At 37.1% G+C, this 13,166-nt stretch overlaps 1 pseudogene; it reads left to right on the top strand.

Annotated features, from left to right (window-relative positions):
• Window positions 1–620: 620 nt before the first annotated feature.
• LOC132159396 (zinc finger protein 658B-like) lies at window positions 621–6,886 on the top strand (annotated as a pseudogene).
• Window positions 6,887–13,166: the final 6,280 nt, after the last annotated feature.

Raw genomic sequence — 13,166 nt, 5'->3', positions numbered from 1 at the left:
AATATGGTTAACAATAAAGATTAATAATAAGGAAAAGAAGCACATCACAAATAGCCTACATCGTTAAATCCCGTCCTACTGTAGATAAACAGAACATCTCCACTTATTAACTAATGATCATGTGCCTGAAAGAAGCACAAATAAAGATATAGGTATATATATAAGATATAGGTATATCTATATATATATCTATATATAAGAATTGGTAATTCTGCCCTCAACAAATCACTTCAATTGATAGGGAAACATGGTTCTGGTCAGTGCAATAAATGTGGACTCTCAGAAACTGTAGAGCATGTAATAATCAATTGTATGGCATATGAAAGGGAAAGAATTAAATAAGAAAATGATTTAATTTCTTTTGGCATACATTCTTTAACTTTGCCGAATATACTTAATAGTTCTTTCAAAGGATATGAAGCTCTTTTTTTTTTAAAGCAACAAGTTTATATAAGAAAATACAGAAAGGTAGGGTAGGTGGAAGTAATATTTTTTGTTTGTTTCTCTCCTGTTTATTTCTGACATCAGTGCTTCACACTCCATCCCAGTAGATGGCGGAATATGCACCAAAGCTGGTTTGCCAACCGCCATTAAACTTCAAAGAAGAAGAAGAAGTTATTCGTGGATTCTTAATTCTTATTGGAGACGCGAACCGTTTCAAACGATTCAGTTCGATTTGGTGAACTGGTTCAACCGAGTCACTGAGAAGAATCGGTTGAATCGAAGGATTCGTTCATGAACCGGACATCAGCGTGCGCTTGCTGTGTCTTCTGAGGTGAGTCGAGCAGTTCAGATATATATCGCTTGTTTACACATCCTTAAAAAACATTTTACACGGTTTGTTTAATCAACATCCTACGGGGTTCTTTCTAAATTGTTCTCATCGGATAGAACACTATTTATGCGCCTGTTCTGGAGACAGGAGAGGAACATCACAGGGAACTAAAGTCATGCGGACACGAACCATTGTGTGTGTTTCTTTAAAGTTTGTGTTAATCTTCTAGAGTGATGAAGATGTGCGTGTTTCCTTGTGCTTTCATAGATATGAAAATATTCAGTTATATCCTATATGGTTAATGGCAGACAGAAATGGAGCAGAAAAAAAACTGTAAAGATAGAGAGAGAGAGACGTTTTATAACATTTATTTTACTCTGCTCGGACTCTAATGGTGCTTTTTTATATTATTTATTTATTTATTTAATCATTTTTACAACATACACCTACTATTACTATGCCAATATAACTGCCAAATAAGCACACTAATGTCTGCACAAAAAGTTAAAGCTGTGCTGCCGAGTCCAGCACTTTTTGACAGAATTATAATTATATTTCTAAGTTTATTGAAAGACAGAGAGAACATGAGAGATCCAGAACCCAGCAGAACCAAACACACTGAAGAACAAACAGGTTGCTAAACACACTAAAGAAATTCAAAGATAAAATTAAATGTCATCCTCTTAAAACTAAATAACTCATAAATAATATTCAATACATTAATTTCTAAGGATTCTTAATTATCAATTTGAACAAAAGAAAATCGATCCTACAACATGATCAAAATAATTAGCAAAAATTGTGTTAAAATGTATCAAATAATGATACAACAGTGTTTTGAGAAACATTGATTTGTTCATCTTGAAATCTTTGTGGGCATACCAATGGCATAATGTTATAGTTTGCATGAATTTAATTAAATGCAGCAAGTTGCTATTTTTGCTCAGTTTGGGTTTCTAAATAAATAAATAATAAATATATATTTTATTTAATCTAAAGCAGCGGTTCCCCACCCCGCTCTGCATATTTATTATGTATCTGTTATCACATAGGACTTTTGTTCTGTTCGAATGTATGTGCCCTGCAGTGGACATCAGGATATTGATTCTAATTCCATGTTACATACAAAGAGGATTAAAGTGTGCAAGAAGTGAATTTAAATAGTATTTATTTACAGAGGCATATCACATCTGTGTGTGAAGATGCTGCAGACTATTACTGAATTATTTCAAGCATTTTTCCCCTCCGTGACCAGTGTGTCACAGAAGCACAGCTTTTTATAAAATTAATTTCTGTTGGCAGTAACACTTTGCACGCTGTTTATAAGCCTGGGTGCCCTGTGTTATTGGAGGAGTGCTCTGATTGCCTCAAGTTGAAAAAAAAAGAGGCAACTCTGAATGGAAAGGTGCCTGACGTCATTCACGTTTTTTTCCATTGTCCAATCGAATGAATGGCAAGGCGGGCCTTCTGATGTGGTGACAAAAGTTTACCATTGTTTAGAAAGTCCAGAGACTGCAATGCTGGAGGAGAAACTTTAGGTGTCTGTCGTGGGTCACCTGGAGCTGTATTTTTTATGGTTTCTGCTAATATGACAGTTTACTTCTTTGATTTACAGATTGTAAAATTATTGAAATGGCTGTTGCTCCCCCTTCCCTGTTTTGTTTCTTTGAATTGATGTTGTTTTGTTGAATTAAAGATAAAAAGAGTTAAGTACAAAAATAAATGCATAAATAACAGTGATATGATTTCTAAAGACATTTACAATATTTCGATATAAATTACCAGTGTTTCCCATAAATAGATATATTTGTGGCGTTTGACTTCGTTGAATAGACATGAGCACTGAACATTACAAAATCAAAACGTCACAGGTGCTTTATATAAGTTGATCTCTGAAGCTTTGATTACAGCCGTTACTAAAATTTAGAAATATATTTTACATTTTTTATATTTTTAAATGTGAATTATTCCTGTGATCAAAGCTAAATTTTCAGCATCATTATTCCAGTTTTCAGTGTCACATGATCCAGAAATCATTCTAATATGCCGATTTGCTGATTATCAATATTTAAAACAGTTGAGTAAATGTTTTTCAGGATTCTTTGATGAATGCTTTAAATTGATCAAAATTGATGATAAAGGGATTTATAATGGTACAAAAGATTTCTATTTCAGATAAATGCTACTATTCTGAATGTTTTTTTTTATCAAACACACCTGAAAAAAATGTACTCTGTTTTCAACATAATTTATGTTGAATTGTCTTGCATTGTCTTGTTGAAATATGCATGGACGTCCCAAGAAAAAGATATCTTCTTGAAGGCAGCATATTATGCTCCAAAATCTCTGTACTTTTCAGCATTAATGGTACCTTCACAGAAGTGCAAGTTACCTTTGCCAAGGGCACTGACACAACCACATACCATGACAGATCCTGGCTTTTGGACTTGTTGCTGGTAACAGTCTGGATCAGGGGTTGGCAACCTACGGCACGCGTGCCAACAGTGGCACGCAGAGGGATAATCGCTGGCACGCAAGCAATAAGGAAAACTGTATAATGACGTACAGTTTGATGTAATAACTTCTCATAGTCACACAGCCTGTTAGGAGCTACAAATACTATTAAAGTGTGAGAATTAACTTGCATGGATGCACGTGCAAACACTGCACATACTAGGTGCTTCAGATCAAAGCCTCGGTCTAACAGCACTCATCAATGTCAAAATGACTGAGATGGCCAATCAGATCAAAGTAGGCGGGGTTTACTGTTCACAGAAGCAGAGCGCGAAGCGTCAGTTTAACGTTAAAGAGAGTGAGGTAAGATGAAGCTGCAAATCAATTAACATTAGTCAACTTTTAATAATACGTTTTACCATAGAAATGTTAAATGACCTAAAGCTATATCCAGTGATGAAAAATTTTCTGAAATATGGCCATTTTGAGAGAAAGAAAGTGTGTGTGTGGGGGGGGGGGGGGGGGGGATAAATTGTCTCTCTCTGCAGACAATGAAGCGATTTTGCCCCTTTGTTGTTGAGAAATATAATGCAGCGATTCAGTATCGATTAATAAAAGTAGCGTGACAACACTCTGAATGCTACTTTTTGCACAGCACGATCTCAGATCTCTGTGTGCGAGTGGTGTGTGTTGTGTGTGTGTGTGTGTCTGTGTGTGCACGTTCATCAATTAAAGCAGTGCATTAACGTTGATTAAACGTTAAAAAAACATTTTTTTTATCGTATAATAAAAAATTGTGTATGTACCGTTTAAATACAGAATTATATCGGGGTGTGTGTGTGGGGGGTATTTTATAAAAATTAAAAATGGCACGTCATGCCGAAAAGGTTGCTGATCCCTGGTCTGGATGATCCTTTTCTTCTTTGGTCCAGAGTATTTGTTGGCAAACTGGCGATCCTCGGCCCATCTTTGCTCCTAAAGGATTAGACCTTTCTTGGATGCTGCTTTTGTACTAAATCATAATTACAATCACCTGTTGACATCACCTGTTTCAAATCACATCATTATTTAACCATTTTACCTCATTACTAGCCCTAAATTGCTCCTGTCCCAACTTTTTTTGAAATGTGTTGCAGGTCTGAATGACAGGAAAGGATGCATATTTACAAATGACATGAAGTTGACCAGACAAAACATGAAATATTTTGTGTTCATATTGTCTGCAATGAAATACAAGTCAAAGTAAATTTAGAAATCACTACTTTCTTTTTTTATTTGCGTTTTCCATACTGTCCCAACTTTTTCTGATTTGGGGTTGTAAATACTCCTTCACTTTTGATCGTGCAGATAAGAATAAGGTATCATTTCAAACTGCAAACGGTCTGGGTATGTATAGTCATAATAACAGCAAAATAATGTGCTTTTGTAAAATAAAGAAAATATACATGGTGATTTCTCTGCCATCTTGGTCTCTGTCACCTCTCTTCACAGACACATAAATAAAACAGCGTTACCATTACAATATCATTCCTGTATGTGATGCAGTGCTGTCTAAGGGCCCGAAGATCATGGGCATCCAGTATGGTTTTCCGGCCTTGACCCTTACGCACAGAGATTGTGTGGAAGATTTTTATTAATAAGATTTTACTCAATCAAGTATAATCAAGATGAATCTAGTCACATATATGCATATGTGTCTTATTCCATTATAATCATATAGCCTTTGTGTGAAAGGAATGTGTCTGTCTGCAAAAAACATCCTGACCACCACAGATAGGAAACATCTGGAAAAATATGCAATGGGCCTCTTTTCTTTACCATAGCAAGTCCCTAGGGAGGTATCAAAATTGCAAGCATAAGGAAAAGTTTGACTATTTGGAAACGCCCTGTATAGGGTTTATAATGAGATGCTACCTAGCATTCGGGAGATCTTCTCACAAAGAGGATCTCGGCTTTGTTTCTCTCTGAAATAAAGTCTATCTTCTGGAAACAAAACCCAGAGACTGCGTGATTCCTCAGACACAGGGCAGATAAAAATACACAACATTTGTTCCAGATTCTTTGAATCTTTGGATGATATTTTGCACTGTAGATCATGATAACATCAAACTCTTTTAAATTTATTACAGCTGTAGAATTGAAAATGCACAAGAGGACCCACACTGGAGAGAAACCTTACATGTGTTCACACTGCGATAGGAGATTTGTTCAGAGAGCAACTCTGAAAACACATGAGAGGACCCACACTGGAGAGAAACCATACAAGTGTTCATACTGTGACAAGAGATTTGTTCATAGAGCAACTCTGAAAACACATGAGAGGACCCACACTGGAGAGAAACCATACAAGTGTTCATACTGTGACAAGACATTCATTTGTTCAGGACATCTGAAAACACATGAGAGGACCCACACTGGAGAGAAACCATACAAGTGTTCACACTGTGACAAGAGATTTGTTCAGAGAGCAAATCTGAAAACACATGAGAGGACCCACACTGGAGACAAACCATACAAGTGTTCATACTGTGACAAGACATTCATTTGTTCAGGACATCTGAAAACACACCAGAGGATCCACACTGGAGAGAAACCATACAAGTGTTCACACTGCAACAAGAGATACCGTTTATCAGAACATCTGAAAACACATGAGAGGACCCACACTGGAGAGAAACCGTACAAGTGTTCACACTGTGACAAGAGATTTGTTCAGAGAGCAAATCTGAAAAAACATGAGAGGACCCACACTGGAGAGAAACCATACAAGTGTTCATACTGTGACAAGACATTCAGTTGTTCAGGACATCTGAAAACACACCAGAGGATCCACACTGGAGAGAAACCATACAAGTGTTCACACTGTGACAAGAGATTCGTTCAGACAGCAAATCTGAAAAAAAACATGAGAGGACCCACACTGGAGAGAAACCATACAAGTGTTCATACTGTGACAAGACATTCATTTGTTCAGGACATCTGAAAACACACCAGAGGATCCACACTGGAGAGAAACCATACACGTGTTCACACTGTGACAAGAGATTCGTTCAGACAGCAAATCTGAAAACACATGAGAGGACTCACACCGGAGAGAAACCTAACAAGTGTTCACACTGCAACAAGAGATACCGTTTATCAGGACATCTGAAAACACACCAGAGGATCCACACTGGAGAGAAACCATACAAGTGTTCACACTGCAACAAGAGATACCGTTTATCAGAACATCTGAAAACACATGAGAGGACCCACACTGGAGAGAAACCATTCACATGTGATCTGTGTGGGAAGAGTTTCACACAATCAGCAAACCATAAGTTGCACATGCACATCCACACTGGAGAGAAACCGTTTACATGTGATCTGTGTGGGAAGAGTTTCATAATAAAACGCAGCTTTAAAGAGCACATGAACATCCACTCTGGGGAAAAACCGTACACATGTGATCAGTGTGGCAAAGGATTTGTAAGGTCTTCTGACCTAAAGATTCACCTGACACTTCATACAAAGAAGAAACATCTGTATTTATGTTCTTTGTGTGGAAAGAGTTTTCCACTGCTGAAAAGTTTAAAAACACATCAGAAAAGACATACTGCCAAAAAAACTTATATGTGCTTTGAGTGTGAGAAGACTTTTTTACAGATGAACATTTGAAAATGCACCAGAGAACTCACACTGGAGAGAAACCTTACATGTGTTCACACTGCGACAAGGGATTCAGTTCTTCATCAAATCTGAAAAAAACATGAAAGGACTCATACTGGAGAGAAGCCTTACAAGTGTTCACACTGTGACAAGAGATTCAGTCAGTCAGAAATCCTGAAAAATCATGAGAGGACTCACTCTGGAGAGAAACCTTTCAAGTGTTCACACTGCGACAAGGGATTCAGTCACTCAGGAAACCTAAAAAAACATGAGAGGATCCGCACTGGAGAGAAACCATACACATGTGATCAATGCGGGAAGAGCTACACTGAATCATCTACTCTACAGAGACATAAAAAATCATCCACAGCCCGAAATCATAGTAAGTAGAGTTAATCTTCAACTTAATGCTTTACTTTTGACTCGTCAGTCTGTATTCTGTTCCCGCTGAAAAGCAGGCAATGGTTTCTAATAGGGATGTGCACGGATAGTCGAACATTCGAATATTCGTTCTGCTCTAATTATTCGATAAATAAAAATAATATTCGAATTTCGCAAAAAAAAAAAAAAGTTCACAATAAAACCTAATTTGGTCACTTTTTGTGATTCTCCACGGCATATTTGAAGGTGTATGCAAGCAAAAAATAATTAATGAATGATTAAGGGGCCATTCACATATCGCGCCTAATAAGGCGTGGAAAAGGCTATGCGCTCCGCTTTCTCCTTCTTTCCAAAGCGCTCGGGCAGAAGCGCTCCTGAGGCGACGCGTTCTCTCCATGAAGACGCGGAAATTTCAGTAAAGGATAAATGGATTTGCAGCACAAAAAAAATCGCTTTCAGTAGCTCTGCTACTAAATTTATTTCAAAATGGCAATCCATATAAAGCTATGATCAGCTGTTCCTTCATCTTGGCTGAGCTTTCAACATTGTTACAGGAAATAATGAAGCTGAATGTTTAGTTCTTGTCACATGACCTGCGGTGCGCTTGCGGCATTCTGAAAGTTGAGATGTTTTTAACTCGATGCTGTTCGGACGCGCCTGGAAAAAACGGGACCGCGTCGCACCACGTGCGCATCGCTTCCATTATGAGCGCGCATACCGCGCGCCTACATTGGAAATAACGAACTTGAGCATGCAAAAGACGCGATATGTGAACGCCCCCTAAAAGAACTGCGGTCTTCTAGTACTTCAAATATGCCGTGGAGAATCACAGTGATCCAAGGACATTGTTGCAGCATCTCTCAAGCAACGAATAAACACCGCTAACTTGGAGAATGCAGTGAAAACTCCTCTTCTCGCGTCTGCCCTAGACCCTCGGCACAAACATCTCAGGTTCCTCGATGAAAACATGAGAGAAGTAAGAAAAAAAAACTTTTTTGAACATTATCAGAACATTTTCCTTGATGGGAGTGGTGCGGATGCAGTCGCCACGATGAAGAGGATGCAATGCCCACTCGTCGGAAAAGGCTGAGCCAGTTCTCCAGCGATGATTACAGGGAGTCCAGCCGAGACGAGTGGGAACAGTTCTTGCTGGAGCCATGTATTCCACCAGATGAGGATCCCATTCAGTGGTGAAACGAAAACACGAAGCGCTTCACAAAACTTATTCGCTTAGCACACCGTTGTGAGTCCCGCCAACGTCTGTGTCGTCAGAGCACGTTATCTCCGCGGCCGGCCTTATTGTTAACAGACTAAGGAGCCGACTTTCGCCCAATCATGTTTACATGCCCGTATTTCTTAACAAGAACATTTGAAACAATAGAAAAAAAAGCAAAAAAGATTTGCTGACAGTTTAAAAGTTAAGTGTAAGCTACATACTGTACAATAGCCTAATTGCTGCAGGCTGCTTTACATTTTTTCTTTGTTCACTTTTTTTTTTGCTTTAATCTGTATTGTTAAAGGTTTTTGTTAAAGTTTTTTTTAAAGTATTGTTAAAGGTTTTCAGCTACAAAACACGATTTGTAATGTTCAAGCTTATTGTAAGCTTGTTCAAAATGACGAAAACAAATGTTGCTAAAAAATAACGTCTGACTCATTAAACTGAATTTAAATAAACGAATATTCGAATATTCGTTTTTTGTGAGCTCAAATATTCGAATGTGATATTTGTGGAAAACGCCCATCCCTAGTTTCTAATTACAAAGGCAAATGTATCTATTTACACCATGTTTTTGCAGTGTTGAGTTTTGTAGCCAATGACAGACATGTTTGTTGAAAGCACTGACCAATCAGAGGGGTTTAATGTAAGTTAGTCAAAATATACTCAGTATCCCTTAAAACACATCTAGTTTTGTTTGTTGACTGAGTTATACACACTCTTATTATAACAAAGTGTAGAGTCACAAACACATTTAACTACAGGAGTGAATTCACTAAACTCTTCTGTGAGACACTCTTGAAATTGCTGTGATTGACAGTGATAACAGAAGTAACGGACGGGACAAAACATCTGGCAAACCTTTTTCAAAATATGCTCAGCAACCTCTACAGTTGTTACTTTTTAATTTTAGTTGTAACATGAATTACTTGTCATTTTTACATTATAATTATTATAAATATTTAACTTAATTATCTTGTATTTTCAAGTAGTTAACTAGTTAAAACAGGTAAATGACAAATCCTTCTAGATGTTGGTGTCTGGGCAAAATGTTCCCTTTGTTTAAATGGTTAACAATAAAAGTAAAAAAAAAAAATCTTGCATTAAATTAGCATTTTATATTAAATCCATACGCAAAACTTAAAATAACTAGCTTATATAAGGGAGTGGAAATGGCAAATGAGCTAATGAGTGGCCTTCTGTCTACTGGTTATAGTGGGAGAAGTGTTTGTTTTTTACACCAGGTGACCGAAATCATGTCATCAATCAAGTAATTCATCTTTAAAGGCCATTTTACGGCAGAACTAATAATTAAATGTTTAAGTCAAGTAAGAAGCAAGTAATAAAAGCATTCATCCTTGATTTGTTTTACACATTTGGAAGACTGTGAAACAATCAATTAATTTACCTTACCTGTTCTGGAGCAGATACCCTAACTCATGCTAGTCTGTGGTAGTTTTGTAATCTGATTATATTAAGACTTGACCAGGAGTAAATCTGCCAACACTTTGTCAGTGTACAAAAAGTGTACTGTTCTTTCGATATATATTGTTATTTATTGCCCATAATTGACACATTTGAAACATTTACAGTTTTTTGATACTTCAGCATGTATAGATTTTGTTCACTTAACATATGCCAATTTAAATGTATTTAGGCTATATAATTTCCTGAAAGTTACATTTTTGTGTGGGTTTTGTTAATTTTGATAATCCATTGCAGATTAAAATGGTATGTTGTCAATGAAATGAAAATGGCATCAGATCGAATTTATAAATGTATGTATGTAAGAGGCTCTTTTTATACCCAATCATGTTGCCAATTGACCTAATAAGTTGCAAATTGGTCCTCCAGCTGTTCCTTATATGTACATTTAACTTTTCTGGCCTCTTATTACCTGTCCCAACTTTTTTGGAATGTGTAGTTCTCATGAACTCCAAAATTAGCCAATATTTGGCATGACATTTCAAAATGTCTCACTTTCAACATTTGATATATCATCTATATTCTATTGTGAATAGAATATAAGTTTATGAGATTTGTAAATTATTCCACTCCTTTTTTTCTCACAATTTGTACAGTGTCCCAACTTTTTTGGAATCAGGTTTGTATTAATGCATTAGATGCACTTGGCCCGCTCCAGATCTGTGTGGATCATCTGTCATTTCATGCAGTCGATTGGTGACTAATATGAGGCAGAGCAACTTACTGCATAATAGAGCCTAGAGAATATCCCTAAAATACAAGATATAGGGCAATACACCCCTGTTTGAAATTGTGTCTAATATTTACATTACATATTTAAAAAATATTGCACGAGAAGTAGGCTAAGTGTAATATTACTCGAGTGCAAATGTGACACTCATCTTATACAACAGTTCATTAAGAAGTTAATATTGTATTGTGTAATATTGTGACACAATGTTGTCTGTTTTGCTCAATTTTGCCAACCAGAAGATAAAGACAAATCAGAACTGTTCATCGACGAGCAACCCACAGAGGAATTTCATTTCTTAATCCACATTTTGAATGAATTTGGTGAACCATTTGGCACGTTGAACCATTGGCCATAGTCGCGTTGGCTTTGAAGTGGCGCTGCACAGACCGATCGGTGTTTGACATCAAAGTACCATGAGAGTGATTCAAAAGCACAAGGAGTTGTCTGCTCTCTAAGCTCTTGTGGTTCTTTGATGTCACACACCGGTCGGTCTGATGGTGATGATGATGTCACACACCAGTCGGTCTGATGGTGATGATGATGTCACACACCGGTCGGTCTGATGGTGATGATGATGTCACACACCGGTCGGTCTGATGGTGATGATGATGTCACACACCGGTCGGTCTGATGGTGATGATGATGTCACACACCGGTCGGTCTGATGGTGATGATGATGTCACACACCGCTCGGTCTGATGGTGATGATGATGTCACACACCGCTCGGTCTGATGGTGATGATGATGTCACACACCGCTCGGTCTGATGGTGATGATGATGTCACACACCGGTTGGTCTGATGGTGATGATGTCACACACCGGTCGGTCTGATGGTGATGATGATGTCACACACCGGTCGGTCTGATGGTGATGATGATGTCACACACCGGTCGGTCTGATGGTGATGATGATGTCACACACCGGTCGGTCTGATGGTGATGATGATGTCACACACCGGTCGGTCTGATGGTGATGATGATGTCACACACCGGTTGGTCTGATGGTGATGATGATGTCACACACCGGTCGGTCTGATGGTGATGATGATGTCACACACCGGTCGGTCTGATGGTGATGATGATGTCACACACCGGTCGATCTGATGGTGATGATGATGTCACACACCGGTCGGTCTGATGGTGATGATGATGTCACACACCGGTCGGTCTGATGGTGATGATGATGTCACACACCGGTCGGTCTGATGGTGATGATGATGTCACACACCGGTCGGTCTGATGGTGATGATGATGTCACACACCGGTCGGTCTGATGGTGATGATGATGTCACACAATGAAACAAGCCTAATGATTCAATGAACCATTCATAAAGAACCATTTACTTCACTCCTGAATGAATCAGCCATTTATACAAACCAAATGAATGAATAAATGATTCGATGACTTAATCATTAAGACATTACCTCCACCTACGCAGTTTTAGTTTATTATTTAGGGTATCATTTCATTAAAGAAACAATTTCATATTTTCATAGTAATAATAATAAAATTAAGAAAATTAATGATTAATGTTATAGTTCACCCTGCCAAAAATGACAATTCTGTCACCATTTTCTCACATGGTCCAAAAGAGCATAATCAAACAAAATATTTCTTGCTGAACCTACTTTTTGTAATGCCTGATGCTTTACACAACAACGACTTTAAATGATCTTTTGTTAGTAATTTCTCCAAATTTGATGTGCGATTAATTCGATAAATTAATCACCACATCATGTAATTAATTAGATTAATATATATATATATATATATATATATATATATATATATATATATATATATATATATATATATATATATATATTGCTTACCAGCCCTAGAATAAATCTGAGTTTGTGTCTGAAAGCCACAATGAGTGATGGCACACTTATTGAACTCAAAATGGAATTTGAAGTAAAACAGCTTAATTGTTTACTTTTATTGTTTGCAGTGCAAAACTAATGATTGATTAGTAGTTGGCTAATGAAGATGATACAGTAACCAAACAGATTTTTTTCCAGATGTGTACAAGAAAGAAAAGTCAAAAGTTGTCACGGTGAATAAAGTTCAAGACTTCAAGACTTTTCAAGAGATTCAGATCAATTCATAGATAGTTCCTTCCCAAAAGAACATCATCTAATTGTTTTATTCTTGTTTCTCAATTTGCTTCATAATATAATCTCTCATTATGCTTCATAATTTCAAGTTAGATTTTTTTTTTTTTTACTCCATTTATGAAAAAGTGGACTTTTTAGTCGTGTGGACAACAAAGTGACCTGAAGAAGAGTCCATTTTAGTTTTAGGAAAGACATTGATCTGGTATTTGTGTTTAATTGTTAATCTTATAATCTTATAAATGCTCGACCATTTGTGATGCACTGGGTTGGTCGTAAATCAATAATCTTCTCACAAATTTTCAAGTAATCATGTATTTTATCAACTTATATTGACCATTTTTAATGTCTAATGATGC

This window comes from Carassius carassius, chromosome 16 (genome assembly GCF_963082965.1).
Source record: "Carassius carassius chromosome 16, fCarCar2.1, whole genome shotgun sequence".
Taxonomy (NCBI): domain Eukaryota; kingdom Metazoa; phylum Chordata; class Actinopteri; order Cypriniformes; family Cyprinidae; genus Carassius; species Carassius carassius.
Note: the sequence above shows the minus strand (reverse complement) of the source record. Positions and strands in the feature narration are given on the sequence as shown.